Source organism: Bidens hawaiensis, unplaced genomic scaffold, assembly GCF_021521415.1.
Source record: "Bidens hawaiensis isolate Kalapana, Puna unplaced genomic scaffold, B.hawaiensis_p1.1 tig00039673_1, whole genome shotgun sequence".
NCBI lineage: Eukaryota > Viridiplantae > Streptophyta > Magnoliopsida > Asterales > Asteraceae > Bidens > Bidens hawaiensis.
Genome location: NW_027496993.1, coordinates 172,160 through 192,733, shown reverse-complemented (window position 1 = coordinate 192,733; position 20,574 = coordinate 172,160). Strand labels below are relative to the sequence as shown.

Below are 20,574 nucleotides of genomic sequence, written 5' to 3'. Positions count from 1 at the left end.
GGCTTTTGGGTCTGCTTTTGTCAGTTCGATTCGTGAGGTATGGACCGGCTTGGGTTGAATCAGAACACAATAGATCACTTGGCCAAGTGTCCAACCCAAGCTGGAATAATGTAATCTAGTTTCCAAGACTGATCTAACCGGTCCAACTAGCAAGCATAGAACAACCGGTCCAGTTTCAAAACATTAGTTTTTACCATAAAAAATTAAAAGGGTTAAACCAATAAATTTGCTTTAACCAGTTTCAAAACAGCCACCTATTTTAGCTGTAGAACAATTTGAAAACCACACATAACATAACCTTAAATTGGCTTCAACTTTCTTTGCATCAATCAGGAGTTTGCATACATAATCTTGAACGGCTATCCAATAGCCACGCGTATGTAAACAATTAAATAAAAATAAATAAAGAATCAACGCCCGCCTTGTAGTCAGGCGATGATCTGTCGCCAAGTTATTCCAAAAAGTCTGTTGACTATAGTGTAATCTCAATATTACACTTTTTTCAAACTCTTTATTTTTCACTTTGCTCAAACTAAAACAATCAAAATGCCCGATCCATCCGTCCCTCAGGTCCACATCTTCATTTTTGTTTAGTCAGTTGACGAATGACATATGGAAGAATACCACCATGGTTGAAATATGCCAATTCCACCTACATAAACCAAAAACCAATTAGTGGGTGTTTCTATATGCATTTTAGAGCTGTGCATTTGATTATTCAAAGTTCACAATTCTCATACCTCTGTATCAAAGCGGGCGGTGCATGTGAATGACTTTCCAGTGTCGGTGGTGACAGTGACATCTTGACCGGGCCGAATTTCATTAATATTATTTGGGAGGTCAATGGTATACCTTTCATGACCGGTCAACCCCAGTGTGTCTGCATCTTCACCAGCCTTGAAACACAGGGGAATAATACCCATTCCCACCAGATTACTACGGTGGATCCTCTCAAAGCTTTTAGATATCACTGCTTTAACTCCCTGTCAAAAACCATAACCATTAATAATGAATTTTAACTCAAAATATTACTAGACGACAATAAAGGTGGTAATTTTGACCCGTAATATAATGGAACCTAAGTCGCCTAATGTGTACTTTTACAGCATAATGAGCACGTCTCGTACGTTCATTTATGTTTGTGAGCGTTTTTGTTGTGTCCGTTCGTTTACATTCACTTATGTCTGTTTGTTTAAGTCCATTCGTTAAGTTCATTAATATATACATTTTATTTTTTACACCCATTACAATTTTGTCTGGCTTTATTAGTCTTTTAGGCCCAATAGATTGATTTTCATGTTTACTTTTTAATTACTGTTTGGTCATATATATCCATCCGTTTATGTTAGTATACGTTCCTGAATCGTTCATTTATGCTATTTATGAACAAACATAAACGAACACGTTCATTTTCTTAACGAACCAACATGAAAAAAGAAATCACGTTCGTTTTTGTTCAGTTAAAGTTAGACGAATGAACATTAGACAAACAAAGCACGAACATGCCCCCGTTCATGTTCATCTACTTTGTTTACAAGCCTAATTTTATTTATAAGATTAAATAACTATTAAGATTCTATAGCTTCTGTAATCAAATTCACCACACTAAGTGATAGGGGTCAACTCAACCCGTCGGCCCAAACAAAAAGTTACCGACCCATTTTGCCCCATCTAGTATCGTGACTCACCAACAACATCGGGCCTTTGGCAGCCCAATCTCTAGAGCTTCCACTACCGTACTCAGCTCCAGCCAAAACGATACTATCCTGGCCCGCAGCCTTGTATCTCTGATAAGAACAGTGATTGTATAGAGAAAAAAAAGTTAATATTTGTATATTTATTAAAAAAACGTGCGATTATTTTATGAACTTACTGATGCTGCATCAAACACAGATAATTTCTCTCCAGTTGGAATATGAACGTTCTTAGGGCCAACTTCTCCATTTAAGAGCTTGTTAACGAGACGGATATTGGCGAAAGTACCCCTAGCCATGATTTCATCATTAACTATCCGACTTCCATAAGAATTGAAGTCTTTACGGTCAACCCCGCGTTCAAGAAGGTATTTTGCAGCCGGGCTGTCTTTGTGAATGCTTCCTGCAGGTGATATATGGTCTGTTGTAATACTATCACCAAAGTTTAGCAAGCAGTAGGCGTCCTTCACTCCGTGGGGCCCAGGTGGGTCCATTGTCATGTTTTTGAAATATGGTGGCTCATGAATGTAAGTAGATTTTGAGTCCCATGAATATAACTTGGATTCTTCAACTGATAAGTTATTCCACATGGGATTTCCTTTAGTGATAGCTTCATAAGTGCTCTTAAACATGTCGGGTAAAACACTTGACTGAACAGCCTGCAACATGTATTATTTCAAGTTAAAAAATAAAACCTTAACAATATAACTTTGGATAATAGTCAATAATTAGGGCTTTACATCTGCAACTTCTTGGGTGCTTGGCCAGATATCCCTGAAATAAACATCCTTCCCGTCTTTTCCAACTCCAATTGGCTCCTTCTCAAAATCAATATCAACCTGCAAACAAAATTAAAATGTCTTGAGTTCACACGATAAATCAGAAACAAATTAATCATCATTTCATTTAAATTATAAAATAAAAAACTTACTGTGCCTGCAAGTGCATATGCAACAACCAAAGGAGGTGATGCAAGATAGTTTGCTCAGGTCAAAGGATGAACACGGCCCTCAAAGTTACGGTTTCTAGAAAGAACAGCAGATGCGATTATATCTGCAGAAGTATACCATAAGTCAAAGTTAATAAAAATCAAATTTTTGGGTTAATGATGAAAATAGAGTTAGAAAAAATGTATTATTCTACCATTTTCAGATATTGTAGCACCAACTGTTTCATCAAGCTCCCCTGAATTCCCAATGCATGTTGTGCAACCATAACCAACAATGTTAAACCCTTGCTCATCCAAATACTTCTGCAACCCGCTGTATGATTAAAGAACAATATCCTTATTAGTTTTCTTTCAATATGAAAAACCCAAAGACTCTGTTCTTTGTAACCACTCCAGAGCCTGGAGCAAGACTTGTTTTAATCCATGGTTTGACCTGAATGATATTAAAAGACATATTATATGTATTCTTGGCAAAAACAGAACTATACATATACAGAGATTACCAAAAACAATTTATACCTTTAGGCCCAATTCGCAAGCCTTCTTGGCAACAAGACCTGCCCCGAGCATAACACTAGGGTTTGATGTATTTGTGCAGCTTGTGATTGCAGCAATTACGACACTGCCATGCCTGAGTTCTGCTGGCTCTCCATGAAAGGAAAACTTTGCAACTTTGTCTTGGGAATCTTTTGGTACAGCAAAACCCTGCAAATAGTTGTCTTATCAGAAAGTGTCAAGAAGCATATTATTTGCATACAACAGTTACATAGATAAGAATCTGAAACACACCTTGAATCCCACTTTGTTGTCAAGGCAAGAATGCCAATCTGCTTTCATTTCTTTCAAAGGTACCCGATCATGAGGCCTATAAAAAAAATAATAAATTTGATCAACTAAAACTAAAAACATGATAAACTATATACAACTGTTTGACAGTTTGCACTAGTAAAAAACTACACAAAAACACACCTCTTTGGCCCTGATATACAAGGTTCCACATCTGAAAGGTCTAGCTCCAAGTAGGATGAGTATACTCTTTCTACTTGTGGCTGAAATTATATAAATCATAATTACAATCACACATTGATATCCACCGAAAGACATTGCTGTTAAAGAATCACAAGTAGGGATCTTACCTCATTGTAGTCAACAAACATGTTGTTTGCCCTTAAATATGCTTCTATCATTGCAACCTAAATTTCATCAAAAGAGAATAATGTCAACGACGAGTATATGGTTAGTTATTTAAATGTCAAAACTCAAATTTATAATTTCATACAGTATCATCACTTCGTCCGGTTAATCTTAGATACTGAAGAGTGACATCAACTGGGAAGAACCCCATTGATGCACCATACTCAGGTGACATGTTGGCAATTGTTGCCCTGTCAGCTAGAGATATTTTACCCACACCATCACCTGCAAAAATAGCATTGATTATATCAGTATTTATATAATTATAACTATTTAGTATTTACAACCACAGCCATGTTTACCTACCATGGAATTCCACAAATTTTCCAACCACACCATGCTTCCTCAACATTTGGGTGACAGTTAAAATCAAATCAGTTGCTGTGACACCATCATGCAATTTTCCAGATAACTTGAAGCCAACAACCCCAGGTAAAACCATACTCATAGGCTGCCAATATCACAACAGATTATATTAGAACTGAAAGACAAAAGCTTCAACAAATTAATAATAAAAAATCATAATAATACAGGTTTACCTGCCCAAGCATTGCTGCCTCGGCTTCGATTCCTCCAACACCCCAACCAGCAACACCTAACCCATCAATCATTGTCGTGTGGGAATCGGTTCCCACAACACTATCGGGATAGAGCACTCCATCAGTGTTGAAAACAACCCGACCCAAGTATTCAAGATTAACCTGAAATAATAGAATATTTTATCATATATACTGATGTACAATTTTGACGTTATTTTACTAATCTCGTGAAAATAACGTTAAAAGTTGTGGAAGGTTAATCAGGCATCATGTGGTGGCGTTGATAGCCGAAAGACAAGGGTACATGCACCAGTCAGCGGTGTCCCGATGGTTGAGTGTTATGTGCCTTATGTCCAAGGCTTGATGTAAAACTACTATCGAGCCGGGGGTCTCACCGGAAGCAACCTCTCTACTCCTAAAGGGTAGAGGTAAGGCTGTCTACATCTTACCCTCCTCAGACCCTACCATAGCTTTGCTATTGGTGGGATATACTGAGTACGATGATGATGATGATATACTGATGTACAATTGAATTAAAAAGATGTTATAAGCCCATAACATTTTACCTGATGCACAATACCAGATCCTGGTGGAACAACGAGCATGTTTTGAAAAGCTTTTGAACCCCACTTTAGAAAGGCAAATCTTTCCTTGTTTCTTTGAAATTCAAGTTCCATATTTGCTTGTACTGCATTTTCTGACCTAGCAACATCAACTTGAACTGAATGATCAATCACAAGATCCACTGGAACCTGAAGCAAAACATTACAATAATACCGATCAAACTTTTTTTACCTTTCTTTTGTACACACACATGAAAACACACTATGCCTTTGAATGAAAACACACTATGCCTCTGAATAGATCTATTATTAATTACCCATTGATGTATATTATTATATTATTTTAGCATCAACATGCAAATACAGGACATACCAAAGGATTAATCTTGTCAGAGTCGCCACCTAGATTATTCATGGCGTCACGCATACATGCAAGGTCAACAACGGCTGGAACACCAGTAAAATCCTGGAAAATAGAAGAGAAGTTACATGATCATGAAAAGTCAATGGGCTGAAACATCAACAACTGAAAGTAGATACCTGTAAGAGGACACGAGCTGGCTTGAATGGAATCTCAACTTGCTTTGGAGCACTCTTTTCCCAATCAATAATCTTCTCGACATCTTCCTTAGTCACTTGGAAACCGTCACAATTACGAATTGCAGATTCTAGAAGAATCCTAATAGAATACGGCAACTTGTCTGTTTTCCATACCAAAAGGAATAGGGTTATTCCGAGGTGAATTTCATTAAAACATGAAAACTTTATGCATGAAAAGGATGATGAAATCTAGAATTACATAAGAAATTTACCGATTCTTGGGTCATTCAGAGCAGGCAAACTATAGAACTTTCCAAACTCTCCACCACCAGGTTTGGGAAGACCGGTTAGAATTCCATTGAAAGCATTCTGAGAAGCTGCACATGCATTTAAATACAAGAAATCAGATAAATCGTAAACAAAAAGTGTTACAACTTCAGGCAGTATACAATAGAAAACAAATTTGACAATCTCATAAGCAAAAGTATTTGAAAAACTGTGTTTATCACAATCATTATAACAAAATTCCAAAATTCACTCTGTTTAACAATCCTTATGACCCAGACTTAAGCTCATGTTGTAGCATTTACATATCTGCTTACTTCAACCTATATACTCTCTTGCTCTGTTAATTAGTAAAGGTTCTTTCAGAAAGCAGAAGTCAAATTTAATGGCTCTGTTTGTCAATTCAATCACAATCATATCTCAATAAAAAAAAATATGCTAACACTTCCTTTTACATAAAGTTTTCAGTCCACGGCCACTCTTTTAATCATTAGCAACTATTACTTGACATTGATAACATTAGGTCAAAACCAAAATTCACTTGAAAACTGAATCATACACTCAAAATTCAAAAAGTCAACGGTCAACGATTAGGTCTAAAAACAATTAAACCTAAAATGAAGCAGCAGAGCAATGAATTACCCATAGTAGCAAGTGTCCGGTGAAAGCGATCGAGCACAGGAGACGCAGCGATCCTGATCTGCGAGGTGAGAGTGGCCGGAGACTTCCAATCAACACCGTGACTCCACCTTGGCACGGAGGATCTGACGGTACGGAAGGCGGAGGTGTAAGATCGGCAGTGAGAGGCTAGCGGAGACGGATCGGACGGCGGCGGAGCTGGAGACGGCTGAGTTCTGGAGATGGTGGAGTGGAGCCTGGATGACCTAGAAGCTCTGCGAAGGAGAGCTGAGGAATGAGGTCCTGTTATATGCATGGTGGATTACAGAAGCATACAAGGATTGATTGTGATAATAATATGATGAGGTATGGAGGCTATTGATTGATTGATGACGATGACGATGACGAATGACGGTGATTGTGGAAGATGATGAATGAAGGCCTATGGGCGTGTGCCACTTTTATGCTAAGAGAATAATAATTATCTGTAATACCACTGTCCCATGTGTTTATTTCATATCTTTTGCTTAAATTATTTAGGGTCACGTTTTTAATTCTGTGTTATTGCACTAATTGTCATTGAGACTGTGGTAGAATCGTAACGGAGAGACTCGATGTTTTATGTGGTTCAGGTTTGATTGTTGAATCTATAATTTAGTTTTTCACGGCATCAGCTGATGATGAGAGACTAGGCGAGTGAATGTGCACAAACCAGTTTAAACCTCAAAACGATTTGGTTGAAACCGGTTCGATGTGGTCAACAAAAATCAAAATCGCTTATGATCGGTTTCTGTTCGGGTTGAAACCGGTTTTTGACCAGGTTAAGATCGGTTTCAGTTCGGTTTTTGTCCGGTTTTTGCCAATTTCGGTTCGGTTAACCGGGTTAAAAACGGTTTTGGTGGAGAAAATTACAAATCGTTTCTAAACCTACAGTTACAATCGTATCCAAACCGGTTTCTACATAATTGGTTGCAAACCGGTTCAGTTAACCGGTTTATTTGCTCACCTCTATAAGCGAGTATGCGGTGTTCACTAGTTGGATCTTTGAAATAAACAGGCGTTGACCTTAGGTGAGAGTTTCCCTGGATCAAAAGATATGTGTATTCTGATGTAGTGAATTTAGCCAGAAGTCCATTTAAAGAATTCGTTAGCCGTTAAAATAAATTATTAATTTGGTAATGTATTTTACTATTATGGACTTCTAGTGTTCTCTTGATTTCAATTTCTAGAGTTTGTGTAAAGGTCGGGAAAATTCTTACTTTGGATGTTTTGGCAATTGGCCCAAGGAAGTATGTCTTTTAAATAATTTGTTGAGATACATATATGTCAAGTTGTCAACATTTCACACAATGGTTTACATACTTTAATGCATGTTATTGATCTTACCCTTTTTGTTTCAAGCCATTCACGTTATTTTCCACTTTTTTGACAAGTAAAAAAAGGGTGCTGCTAAACATATCTTTCTTACATTATTTACTAAATATACATCCTCCTGAACTTATTAGATTAATTACTATCACCTCTTAATATTATTTATATCATATTAGTCCCTACAACCTTTACTTCACTTAATAATCTTTACTACATATATCAAATTAAAAACTATCAAGTATTACTATTAATTTATTTTTTTAGTATTAATATTATAAATATTTATAATATCTTTTCTTTAATTTTAACAATATATATAGTTATAATATCCTTATTTTACCTCTTTATCTTTTACAAAATAAACCCTACACCCGAAACCCAAAAACCTAAACCCCAAACCCCAAACCCTAAACCCGAAACCCAAAAACCTAAACCCTAAACCCAAACCCCAAACCCTAAACCCGAAATCATAAATAAACGCGACTTGTAAAAAAAATAATATGAAATCCTTAATTTGTGCTAATTTGGTAATTATATAATTTCAAGGGGTAATATGAAAGTTGGTTTTTTCAAGGGGAGGAAGGTATGACAAGCAACATGGGGGTCGTCTTCAGACAATTCTGGTTTTTAGATAAGATAATTCTTTGAAAGCTTATGCCCACTTATGCTGCTCATTAGTGTTTTCAAGCTCTTTATCATTGCTCCCTTTGTCTTTTGATGTATGCCTTTCTTTACGAAAAAAGGACCTCGAAACAAAAGCATGTCAAAAAGAACATGCATTATCTTCTAAAGATAGTTACTGAGAATGCACATAGGTTCATGAACTAGAAAAGAGCACACTATATAGGCATTTTCATTTAAGCACGTAGTCATGCGTATATGCCTCTTTTATAACATGATAATGTAATTTAGATTTGATCAAGTGATTAGGTACGTAAAAAGAAGTTTTTACTTCTTCAGTGATGACTATAGTGAATATATATAGAAACCGCCAACAACGATATGTAAAGGGAGAACATGATGGTTGTGGCCTTCCTTTGTGCTTTCTTCCGCCTTGTGTTGTGACGGTATAGGAAGAACACACAACTGACTAAGGATGGTGAGTATGCATCTTTCCAATCGCATTCATCCCACAACTATCTTCCTTTCTGAAGAAACACAGATCTAATCCCCTTAACGAGTCCTAGATCCAATGAGTTCACATGGTAGATACAACAACAACCAACAACGATATGAGCTCAATCTCCCAAAGTCCAGTGACAAAAACCTGCAAAACAGACACCGTGAGCTCGTTACGGGAAGGACAAGAGGGGGGTCTTCCCGTAACCACCCTCCGGCGTGAGAATAAGTACCGCTCTAATAGAGAGAAAGTACTTAAGTATTTAGAGTAGATAGTTGGGAGAGAATGAATACCTCATGGAGATTGTGAGGGTATTTATAGCCGAAGAGTGAGGGAATGTGATTGGCCCAGCTGTCCCTTTCTAGAAGATGCTCTCATAACCGTTTGGACACGTGCCCTCATACAATAGGTTGAGCTATACGTCCCATGTGCACGTTATAACAACCTGTACACGTATCTCCTTATGATAGGACGAGATAACCCTGGCCATGCACATGGTTATAACAACCTGGACAGCTGTCTTCCATTCATTGGCTGAAGGATCACGTATTCTCCAAGAGAGGATCTTGGTAAATCTTCTAGAAGGTAATTGGTTAATTACAGCTGTCCTATGACGTCACCTTCTAGTCTTTCTTGTGGATGATAATACTACCATGCGGATGACTCTTGAGGGCGTCTAGATTTTCCTGCGCACAGTCTCTAGGATGTATTATTAACCTTCCTTGTCTTTGAGTTATGCGGGTGATTTATATGTTCCGCGGGTGGCATATGAGGGGACCCCCTATGACCCGCGGGTAACCATTAAGGGTATTTGGGTCTTTTTAGTACCCTACCTCTATAAGTCCCACCAGTCCACTGTTTCTTCCGCGTGGATTTTATGCGGGTGAAATTTTGGACTTAAGATATTTTGTAGATTTTTGAATTTGCAAGTTGTGGTGAAGTTTTTTTGTGTTGTAGTGGATAACCATAGCATTAGTATGATGTGACAGCTTGCAGGCACGTGAATCAGATGATGTGATGTCTGTGCCGGCTGTCATTGTACCCGACTGATCACCTTTTTCGCTTTTTCGGATTTCCCGCGTGACGTGGCGATTTATTATTGGACCATTGCTTTCTTTTTCTTCTGCCGAAACTCCCATCGCATTAATTGCGATGGGTATAAATAGGGGACCTAACCATATTTTTGAAGTTCTATCTTCTTTTTCTCTCAATCTTTCGGTGAATCGTTAACTTTCGATTAAACCTTTAGATTTCGTTCAAAATTGCTCGATGTTTCCCTTTCATCGTTGGACCAATGGCCGGTGATAAAAGATTGTCGTTGCCAGATATTGACACCGTAGAGATTAATTGGAATAAAACCAATTACGAGGAATTAATCCATACTTATGGCATCCCACCGGAGTGGGAACCAGAGTTCCATACTGCCGGATCTGTTGCCAGTAGGCCTCCTGCCGGGAAGATGGCCGTTTATGCCAACTTCTTCTCTCATGAGAATCTTTGGTTTCCGATAACCAAGTTCCTTACGAAGGTACTCTGTGCCTATGGAATTCATCTCTCCCAATTACATCCGCTCGCACTTACACGAATTCGACACTTCGAATTCGTGTGTAAGGCGAATGGGATGGTGCCACGTGCTGATCGATTTCCGGTATTTTATCGAGTGAAAAATTACGGCGGATGGTTCAAATGTATCCCGATATCTGGGAGGATTATTGGAATTGAACCAACTGAGGGTGCTGAAGAATGGCGAACTAGATTCTTCTGGATCTCGGAAGACGTTGTTCTTGATGCCATGGTTCATTATCCGGCTAATGAGGCGTTGCCGGATGTTGTTACAGATCTTCACGAGGGTCGGGAATGGTTCCGCGTGTTAACGCTGAAACCTTCCCCAATGCGGGCCATTCCTGAGGAAGCCCTAGTGTGGGGGGGGGGGTATGAGCCGTCTATGGCCATATCCCGATTTGAAACCGTTCTTCATGAATGTGAATGAGAGTAAGCCTTAGTGCCCTATACCCTTTGTTGCTTTGTTTTTGTAAAACTTTTATTTGAAATTTTATTGTGTATGTTTCAGGTGAAGGGACTATGATTAATGTCCTTTTTAACGATATGGGATGTCCTCAAAAGCGTATTCGTGACGCGAAGGACTTGCCCGTCCTAGACAAGACTCGAGGACAATTTCTCGTTCCTTCCAAGGTGCGCGCGGAACCGATAGTCTCGGAAGCCATCTTCCAAACAGGTGCGTACATCCTTAATCCTCATCCGCTTAATACTCTTACTTCCGATGGGGTGATCGTTATTCTGTCCACGAGCGACGAATCGTCATCTCAAGAAGAATATGATTATGATGTTGTTTCCACAATCTCACCGTCGCGCATGCGTCAACAGAGTTGGAGCGGAAGAGGAAGCTCCAGTTCTCCAAAGCAAGTGATGCGGGCATAAGCCAAGCGGATGCTGTAACATTCGGCCCTCGCACCACCAATATTGTCCGCTATGCCACAAAGATATCACGGATTTATTTTTGGTTACCCAAAACGCGTTGGTGGTTGAAGAGGCAGGACATTACTTATGAACCAATGATCTCTCTTGTCCACGGCCGATGTGGGATAGTCTAAGAGTGGGACGATGTTGTGTTTGCCAAGGGTGTTACAGACAACCCCCCTTTGGACTCATCGTCCTCGATGAGGCGTGTCCCAACATCCCGAACGACACAAGAGTGGCTTTGATACCAACTGTAACAACTTGGATATTTTTAAATATTATTATTATTATTATTATTATTATTATATTAATACAACTGTTTTTAATATTTATTTAATGATTTAAAACTACTTTATTGATATACGTTTTTAACCCAAATCCAAACTTTAACCCTACTTTGTTTCCACCTAAATAGTTCAGGGTCTAAACTGCAAAATACCATATATTAATATAATAATATAATATAACCCACCAAAAATCTGGTATCTTGACCCGTTTACCCAATAACCCGACCCCAAATCTAAACCCCTAATCGCAATCCGATCTCAGTTGGTGATTTCTTGGCCCTGAATTCTCGTATTTGATTTAGAAACAGAATCAAAAACATACTACTCTTACCAATTGCGGCTAAACCGCCAATATTATTAAGTTAATTGGATCTGAACGAACCCTCAGCTCGTATATATTCTAGCCGGCCTAAACCCTCAAACGATATGCATGTAAACATTTATATAAATCCAATTAACCTTGCAGTTACGATCTCATAACCATCGCCAACATTAACCCTCTGTTTAATTGCTTATTCGCCATCATTTACTAGTCTGTTCATCATCTCAATGCCTGCCGCTGTTCATGCTCAATTAACCTATGTATAATCATCTTTAAAGGTAATTGATTACATATTTAGGATCGCAATTAGTCGTTCTTTAAAACCCCTATGATTAATTAACCCAAAACGAACGAGATCTATTGATTTTGATTTTTAGGGTTCTTAAGGATTGGGGGTTTATCTGTACTGTTATACTTAAAATACTCTTCTTATTCGTTAACCAACTGACCACTTGGTTCAGTTGGCTTCTTGTGTGTTGCTTAATTCGTTGGACCGGCCAGGGGCGCGGGTTCGAGCCCCCCTGGACGCAGTTGTCCTTTTATTTTTGCTTTAATGGTTTTTAAATGTTTATAACACATTTTAATTAATATTAAATATTAAACAAACATTATTTTATTAAAAACCGACATTTTAATACTCGTTTAACTCATGTTTACTTTCGTGTACATACATATATAAGCATATAAGTATATATATATATAATATCACGTAAATTAATTTTTTTGATTTAATAAATATATATAAACTTTATATATATTTGTATACTTTAACAAACTAATAATTATAAGAGATGTATTTTACTTATGTAATATTTTTATGTATAATAAACTAGTATAATATATTTATGATATATTTTTTTAAGGATTTTTACGAACTAATAACACAATATAAACTTAATAAATATTATAACTATCGACGCTCCTATCCGATTCATTAACTTAGTATCTTTGTATTCTATTATCCTTATTAGACTTTATCGTCAACGCGTGATTTCTGCAATCGTCATTCTCATTGTTATCGTAATCGTCTTTTGTTCGTCTATTGAGGTGAGTACCACATTCCCCTATTTTACTTGTTTTCCACGTTTTGGAGACATATGCGTAAATATATTTCTCATTATATACTTATACTTAAAACTGCAACTTTGTCTTATGTGTTAACAACTTATACCTTACTTGTTTATGTGCTTATTTGCTTTGTATGCTTTCGCATTCGGAGAGGTCCAACATAATCTCAGTCTAGTATGATCATATGCCAGTCGTTAGCCTTGTGCTTCTCGACATCTCAGTTATACTTGCTCATTTGGTTATTTTGTTATTCTCATATGACTTGTTGCAGCTACATATTTTTGTTATATATACTATATGTACAACTAAACTGGTGTGTTGCTCACTCAACATGTGTTGTTGACAAAATTCTATTTTATACGCATATGCAGGTTACCGCTTGAATTAGTTGCAAGACTTTGTGAAGATTTAGTGAAGAATTATGTTAGAAAAGATAAAATCAAGAATGAAATTTGGGTTTATTGTTTGTTTAATGAGTTGTATTTTGTATTTGATTTATTTGGAAATTGAATAAAATTAATAGATATTGTCATATAAATATTGCATGATAGTACCTTGAGAGCTGTGGCAATCAGTTCGCGCCCCGACATTTCCGCCGTAGGTTGGGGTGTGACAGATTGGTATCAAAGCCAGGTTTAAGATAGGTCGTTAGATATTGCCTTAGACACATGTTTAGGAGCCCCATACGTGCCTATCTGTTTACCTTTATGTGTTTAATTTTAAATTGTTTACAGCTTTCTCATATAATTATTATTTATTATCTATTGTATTGTTATGCACACACACAAACTCCGAGGCTATGCCTCAACATTCAAAGAAAACTTTTCGAAAAGTAGATTGCTTTTATTTTCGGGAAATTCCTTAAGAATTCCCACCTGTTGTTTTCACTCGTAAACCTTAAGGCTAGGTTGTGTGGCATGTCCCTACGATAAATGAAAGGGGAAGAGAAACTGTGAGTTGGGCACTGGCAAAACGGTTCCAAGAACCAAAGGTAAGACGCTATTCCTTACCTGGGTGATAACTTGACCACAGTACTCAACCCTATGGACCCGAGCGAGACCCATAAATGTCATATGACCGACACCTTAGGTTAATTTTAACCGAATTCACGGTGATTCGTGGCTAAACTCGGTTTTCCCGATTATTGTGTTCCATTATTTAAATGGTTAGTTGGGTGAAAAATCCATGGAACCCATGGGCATTCCTACTATTCATTTCTTAACTTGATTTCGTATTTTTGTTGGAGTAATCAATGTGGTGATTCACAAGATTCTCAGACTACCCATATTTATGTCGATAGTTCGTTACTTAGTTTGGTCGGTTAAAACGCCGTGTAACGCTCATTGGGCCGACAAACTTCATTGCATTGTTAATTCGTTAATTAGCTGGGACAATCAAATTGCCATGTAACACTCATGGGCTGTCCAACTCAGTTGTTTTTATTCGTTAGTTCGTTGGGCCATTCAAATTGCCATGGAAAGCTCATGGGAGGCCAACATCCACAATTTATATTTCGTTAGTTTATTGTAAACTTAATAATATAAATTTTAAACTGACTTAACTCCTCATGTAGTCATCACACATTTATCTTATTGACTACATCATTTAATAACTATTTACGCTATGTACCCCCTTCATCTTACAATCTTTCACATTTAACCCTTATGACGCAAATCTCTTTACTTCTCAAGGCAACGCTATCATAAGTTATTTATATACTTAACCATCTTATTAATCTATTGACTTCCTCAATTTAACATTCATCTTATAAATACTCATTTTTGGTCCCTATAAAATGTCTCATTCAAGAAACCAACGTTATCCTCGACATCAATCGTTTGATTCTTACGAGCATCGTATGGCTGCCTGTATCGCCAAAGAGATAGCTGTTGCGATCCCTAAGATAGTGACATAAATTTAAAACATCAATGCAACCGATTCAACTTTTCCCACTAATTCCTTTGCTGGTGACTACAAACTGCTTACCCCCATTCATCCTCACAACAAGAAATGTAAAAACCCTGCTGCAACAAATCCTAACCACCCGCAAGTCTCCTCAAAAGTCATGCTCCAATGTAACCGTTATGGCCATCTTGCTAACATATGCCGTGTCCCGCCTACTGCACAAGCTGTTCCGCAACAACCTACCCCTCATGCTCAACCTGATGCTCCTAATACCCGTGCTTGTTATAATTGTGGAGACCCAAATCATCTTCGTAATATGTGCCCTCAACTTATCCATGCTCATCAAGCCCAAACCATGTTTACACCCTACTACTTGACCCATGCTCACTAAATTCAAACCCAACCACCTCACGTTCTTCAAGCTACCCAAATCAATCTACCTCAACTGCTCTTGCTCCTTCAACTCCTCATGGTGCCTCAAGTCACGTCAATCAAGCTACTCGACGATATTGAATACCTTTGTCGTTCCCTTTATCTATGTTACCTTATTTTGTCTTTTTCTTAATTATTGTAACGCCTCTTATAGCCATTTGAACTATTTATCTTTTATAATCTATCTTATGAATAAAGTTTCTTTTTGATTAAATAGATTTTTTATTAAAGCATACTTCTATCCTATTTCTTTACACTCATCAACTTTAAATACTTATATCCTTACCTTACTATTTATAAGCTATCCCTTCTTCAAGTTTAAATACTTATATCTTTACGTTTAAAAGTTGTCTTAAAATTTCTTTGCTTATTAAAATTCACTACAACTTTTGAAATTATTTTATACGTTGGTGACTTTCTAGTGTTCTAAATTAAAACTCCTTAAAACTTTTGTTTCTTCAAAGTCATGTTTTAATCAAACATTTTGTATATCCATACGATGGGACGAATCATGTGGACCATCCGACGATCTAAATAATTATGGTCCGGAACATAATTATCGAAGTCATCGCATGGAAATCATGACGCGTAAGATTGTGTGTCATAATATAGAATCGAAAGTGGTTGGGATAACGGTATAAATGTAAAGATGATAAGGACATGGTGGATACGCCGATGGTACATCCTATATATAAGTGTCCTTATCGGATTTGTATTTGAAGCGTTATTTTAACTAATCAAAGTTCGGTGTTATGATAAACTTTTAATTTTTTTTTCATTTTTTAATTTTTCTTTTCCTCAAACTTTATTGGTTTTGTTATAATCTTCTTTAATTTCGGGACGAAATTCCCTAAAGTAAGGGAGACTGTAACAACTCGGATATTTTTAAATATTATTATTATTATATTAATACTACTGTTTTTAATATTTATTTAATGATTTAAAACTACTTTATTGATATACGTTTTTAACCCAAATCCAAACTTTAACCCTACTTTGTTTCCACCTAAATAGTTCAGGGTCTAAACTGCAAAATACCATATATTAATATAATAGTATAAAATAACCCACCAAAAATCTGGTATCTTGACCCGTTTACCCAATAACCCGACCCCAAATCTAAACCCTAATCGCAATCCGATCTCAGTTGGTGATTTCTTGGCCCTGAATTCTCGTATTGGATTTAGAAACAGAATCAAAAACATATTACTCTTACCAATTGCGGCTAAACCGCCAATATTATTAAGTTAATTCGATCTGAACGAACCCTCAGCTCGTATATATTCTAGCCGGCCTAAACCCTCAAACGATATGCATGTAAACATTTATATAAATCCAATTAACCTTGCAGTTACGATCTCATAACCATCGCCAACATTAACCCTCTGTTTAATTGCTTATTCGCCATCGTTTAATAGTCTGTTCATCATCTCAATGCCGGCCGCTGTTCATGCTCAATTAACCTATGTATAATCATCTTTAAAGGTAATTGATTACATATTTAGGATCGCAATTAGTCGTTCTTTAAAACCCCTATGATTAATTAACCCAAAACGAACAAGATCTATTGATTTTGATTTTTAGGTTTCGTAAGGATTGGGGGTTTATCTGTACTGTTATACTTAAAATACTCTTCTTATTCGTTAACCAACTGACCACTTGATTCAGTTGGCTTCTTGTGTGTTGCTTAATTCGTTGGACCGGCCAGGGGCGCGGGTTCGAGCCCCCTGGACGCGGTTGTCCTTTTATTTTTGTTTTAATGGTTTTTAAATGTTTATAACACATTTTAATTAATATTAAATATTAAATAAACATTATTTTATTAAAAACCGACATTTTAATACTCGTTTAACTCATGTTTACTTTCGTGTACATACATATATAAGCATATATGTATATATATAATATCACGTAAATTAATTTTATTGATTTAATAAATATATATAAACTTTATATATATTTGTATACTTTAACAAACTAATAATTATAAGAGATGTATTTTACTTATATAATATCTTTATGTATAATAAACTAGTATAATATATTTATGATATATTTTTTAAGGATTTTTACGAACTAATAACACAATATAAACTTAATAAATATTATAATTATAGACGCTCCTATCCGATTTATTAACTTAGTATCTTTGTATTCTATTATCCTTATTAGGCTTTATCGTTAACGTGTGATTTTCACAAATCGTCATTCTCATTGTTATCGTAATCGTCTTTTGTTCGTCTATTGAGGTGAGTTCCACATTCCCCTATTTTACTTGTTTTCCACGTTTTGGGGACATATGCGTAAATATATTTCTCATTATATACTTATACTTAAAACTGCAACTTTGTCTTATGTGTTAGCAACTTATACCTTACTTGTTTATGTGCTTATTTGCTTTGTATGCTTTCGCATTCGGAGAGGTCCAACATAATCTCAGTCTAGTATGATCATACGCCAGTCGTTAGCCTTGTGCTTCTCGACATCTCAGTTATACTTGCTCATTTTGTTATTTTGTTATTCTCATATGACTTGTTACAGCTACATATTTTTGTTATATATACTATATATACAACTAAACTGGTGTGTTGCTCACTCAACATGTGTTGTTGACAAAATTCTATTTTATACGCATATGCAGGTTATCGCTTGAATTAGTTGCAAGACTTTGTGATGATTTAGTGAAGAATTATGTTAGAAAATATAAAATCAAGAATTAAATTTGTGTTTATTGTTTGTTTAATGAGTTGTATTTTGTATTTGATTTATTTGGAAATTGAATAAAATTAATAGATATTGTCATATAAATATTGCATGATAGTACCTTGAGAGCTGTGGCAATGAGTTCGCGCCCCGGCATTTCCGCCGTAGGTTGGGGTGTGACAGATGCTGAGGGAGGACCCGCGAAGAAAAAGCATCGGACGCATCGCCCGAAGAAACAAAAGATCAGTCTTGCCGAACGTATTAAGGAGATGTCCAGTAAGTCAACGCAAAGACTTTATCCTTCTTTCGCTTGTTTACTTGTATTTAAATGTTAATTTGTTATTTGAAGAGCCAACTGGGGCTACTGGTGAAGGTGTATCGTCTGAGAAGCCTCCGCCTCCTCCTCCAGAGAAAGAAGAACTACCGCCTCCCCCTCCGGATAAAGAAGAAGAATCACCAATGCCTCCTCCCACCGAGGATGAAATACTAACATCTCCTTTCCCGTTATTCGCTTCTAATGTAGATGCTTCTGGTTCCAAGGGAAATGAGCATGTTGTGAATGTTGAGGCGCCAAAGACTCAAGAGTCTCCGCGTCGGTCTTATCTTCCTCCTCCCCAATCTTCGCCCAGGTTCTCTATCTCCCCATCACCATTTCTGACGGGTGGAGGAGAAACTTCTCATTCCCAACAGTCACCATCAGACTAATATGGAATGAGAAACCCTGGGGAGGATGACAATATTTACCTCCCGTCATGGACCTTGGTGCTGGGATCGCGTTTTTCGGATCCTGACGTCTGTGCTAAAAATGGGGGTACCTCCCGCTGAACGTTCATTTCGCGGACGACCCCGCTATGAACTTGGTCAGAATTTTTCATCTGTTTTAGCCAACACCGTGGCTAGTGATCAGGAAATTATGTGGGAGTGGAGGTCGATGGGAGAGAGATGGGGTGAGATGACTCGGGAGACTGATGAGGATAAGAAAGAAGCCAATGAGCATCGCTTGGCAGCCAACACTGCCAAGTGGAACTTATCGGATGCTGAAATTGCTCTGAATGCTGAGGTAGATAGACACGCCATTGCATCTCGTCAGTGGAGAGAGTCCTGCAATAAGCAAAATGCCGTCCTTCAAGCTGCCCGAGATGAATATCAGAGAAAGAAGGAGGTTTTGGCTAAGGCGCTCGATGCAAACTCAGCCTTGGAGGCCCAAGTGACCCGCCAAGGTTCTATTATCCAAGACCTTGCGGCGGAATCGAAATTGCAGAAGGAGCGGGCAGAGCTCATGGAGAAGAGAGCTACTGATATGCAGGCCGCATATGACTCTCTTCTTCAAGCGCGTGAAGATGATGGGGTCTATATTATACATATTATAATATAGTTATTTCCTACGCTTTTGAGTAGTTTTGAGTTGGTTTTTATTGAATAATACGCCTAAGTGGCTCATATTTATATTTAAAAGGTTTCATGACATAACGAGCTAAATTTGAAGTAATTTTATTAAACTTGAGAACGTTGAATGAAACGCAAACATGTTATTTTCATTATTATATTTATTATTAAACTATAGAAACTATTATACAATAATAATATAATATTCATGATGATATTTAATAAAATGATAATAACAATAATAATATAAAACGTGTGGGGGTAAACTCAAAATAAATATCAAATTATTGTTATTATAATATATCATACTAAAGTTTATGATTGTGTAAAACTTGTGGTAGGAACTCCACGTGATGGGGCGCAGGAAAGAAGGAAATTGTGGGCTGGATAGTTTGAATAGCTTAAGCAGTTATGAGGGTGGTTTTGGGCTTAAAAGACCCATTATGAAAATAAAGACATGTAGGGCTGTGGAGTAAGGAGGAAGTTTGGTGGGTATTAGGTTGAGGGTAGTGGGGCGCGGCTGGGCGGGCGTGGACGACGTGGCCGCCGCGCACACCATTACACCTTTGCGTGGACGATGGGCGCGGCTGGACAGCGTGGTGCTGACCGCAAGGCTTATAGCCGTTGGAGTGTGGGGAAAATAAAAAAAATAGCCGTTGAAAGGCCAAATAAAGTGTGAGTTTGAGAGATGGTTGGTCGTCGGAGGAGGAACCATGGAGGCGGTGGTCTGGTGATCGGTGGTAGTGGTGTGATCCGTGGTTGGTCGTCGGAGGAGGAACCACGGCAGAGGACGGTGGTGGGTTTGTAAGAGGAGGATGGTGGCGGAAGGCGGTGATGGCTACGGCGAGGCTACGGTGGCGGAAGGCGGTGATGGTGTTATGTTTTGTGTGTGTTGTATTTACGCAGGTAGAAAAGAGAAGGATTCAGATGGTGAAGGTTGAGTAGATTGGGTGTATTATTTGTTAATAAAAAAGCTGGATCAAGCCCCGGATCACCTGGACCACTACACCGTCCGGGGCTTGGTTGAGGGGCTTGATCCAGGGCCATGTCATCGCCTACGTGTCAGGTTTTGATTGGATTACTTGGGGTTCAACCAAGCCTCATTTCCCTTAGCCTTAGG

General features: G+C 37.6%; 1 pseudogene across 1 annotated transcript; it reads right to left on the bottom strand.

Moving 5' to 3' along the window:
* Window positions 1–294: 294 nt before the first annotated feature.
* On the bottom strand, window positions 295–6,780 carry LOC143591450 (aconitate hydratase, cytoplasmic-like; annotated as a pseudogene). Its single transcript, XR_013145679.1, has 20 exons — window positions 6,407–6,780; window positions 5,752–5,856; window positions 5,480–5,640; window positions 5,313–5,405; window positions 4,943–5,128; window positions 4,377–4,538; window positions 4,144–4,288; window positions 3,923–4,062; window positions 3,780–3,836; window positions 3,613–3,692; window positions 3,433–3,508; window positions 3,163–3,348; window positions 3,009–3,076; window positions 2,838–2,956; window positions 2,626–2,747; window positions 2,435–2,533; window positions 1,874–2,353; window positions 1,689–1,787; window positions 741–983; window positions 295–652 (listed from the first exon to the last, which is right to left on the bottom strand). The product of XR_013145679.1 is annotated as an aconitate hydratase, cytoplasmic-like (transcript).
* Window positions 6,781–20,574: the final 13,794 nt, after the last annotated feature.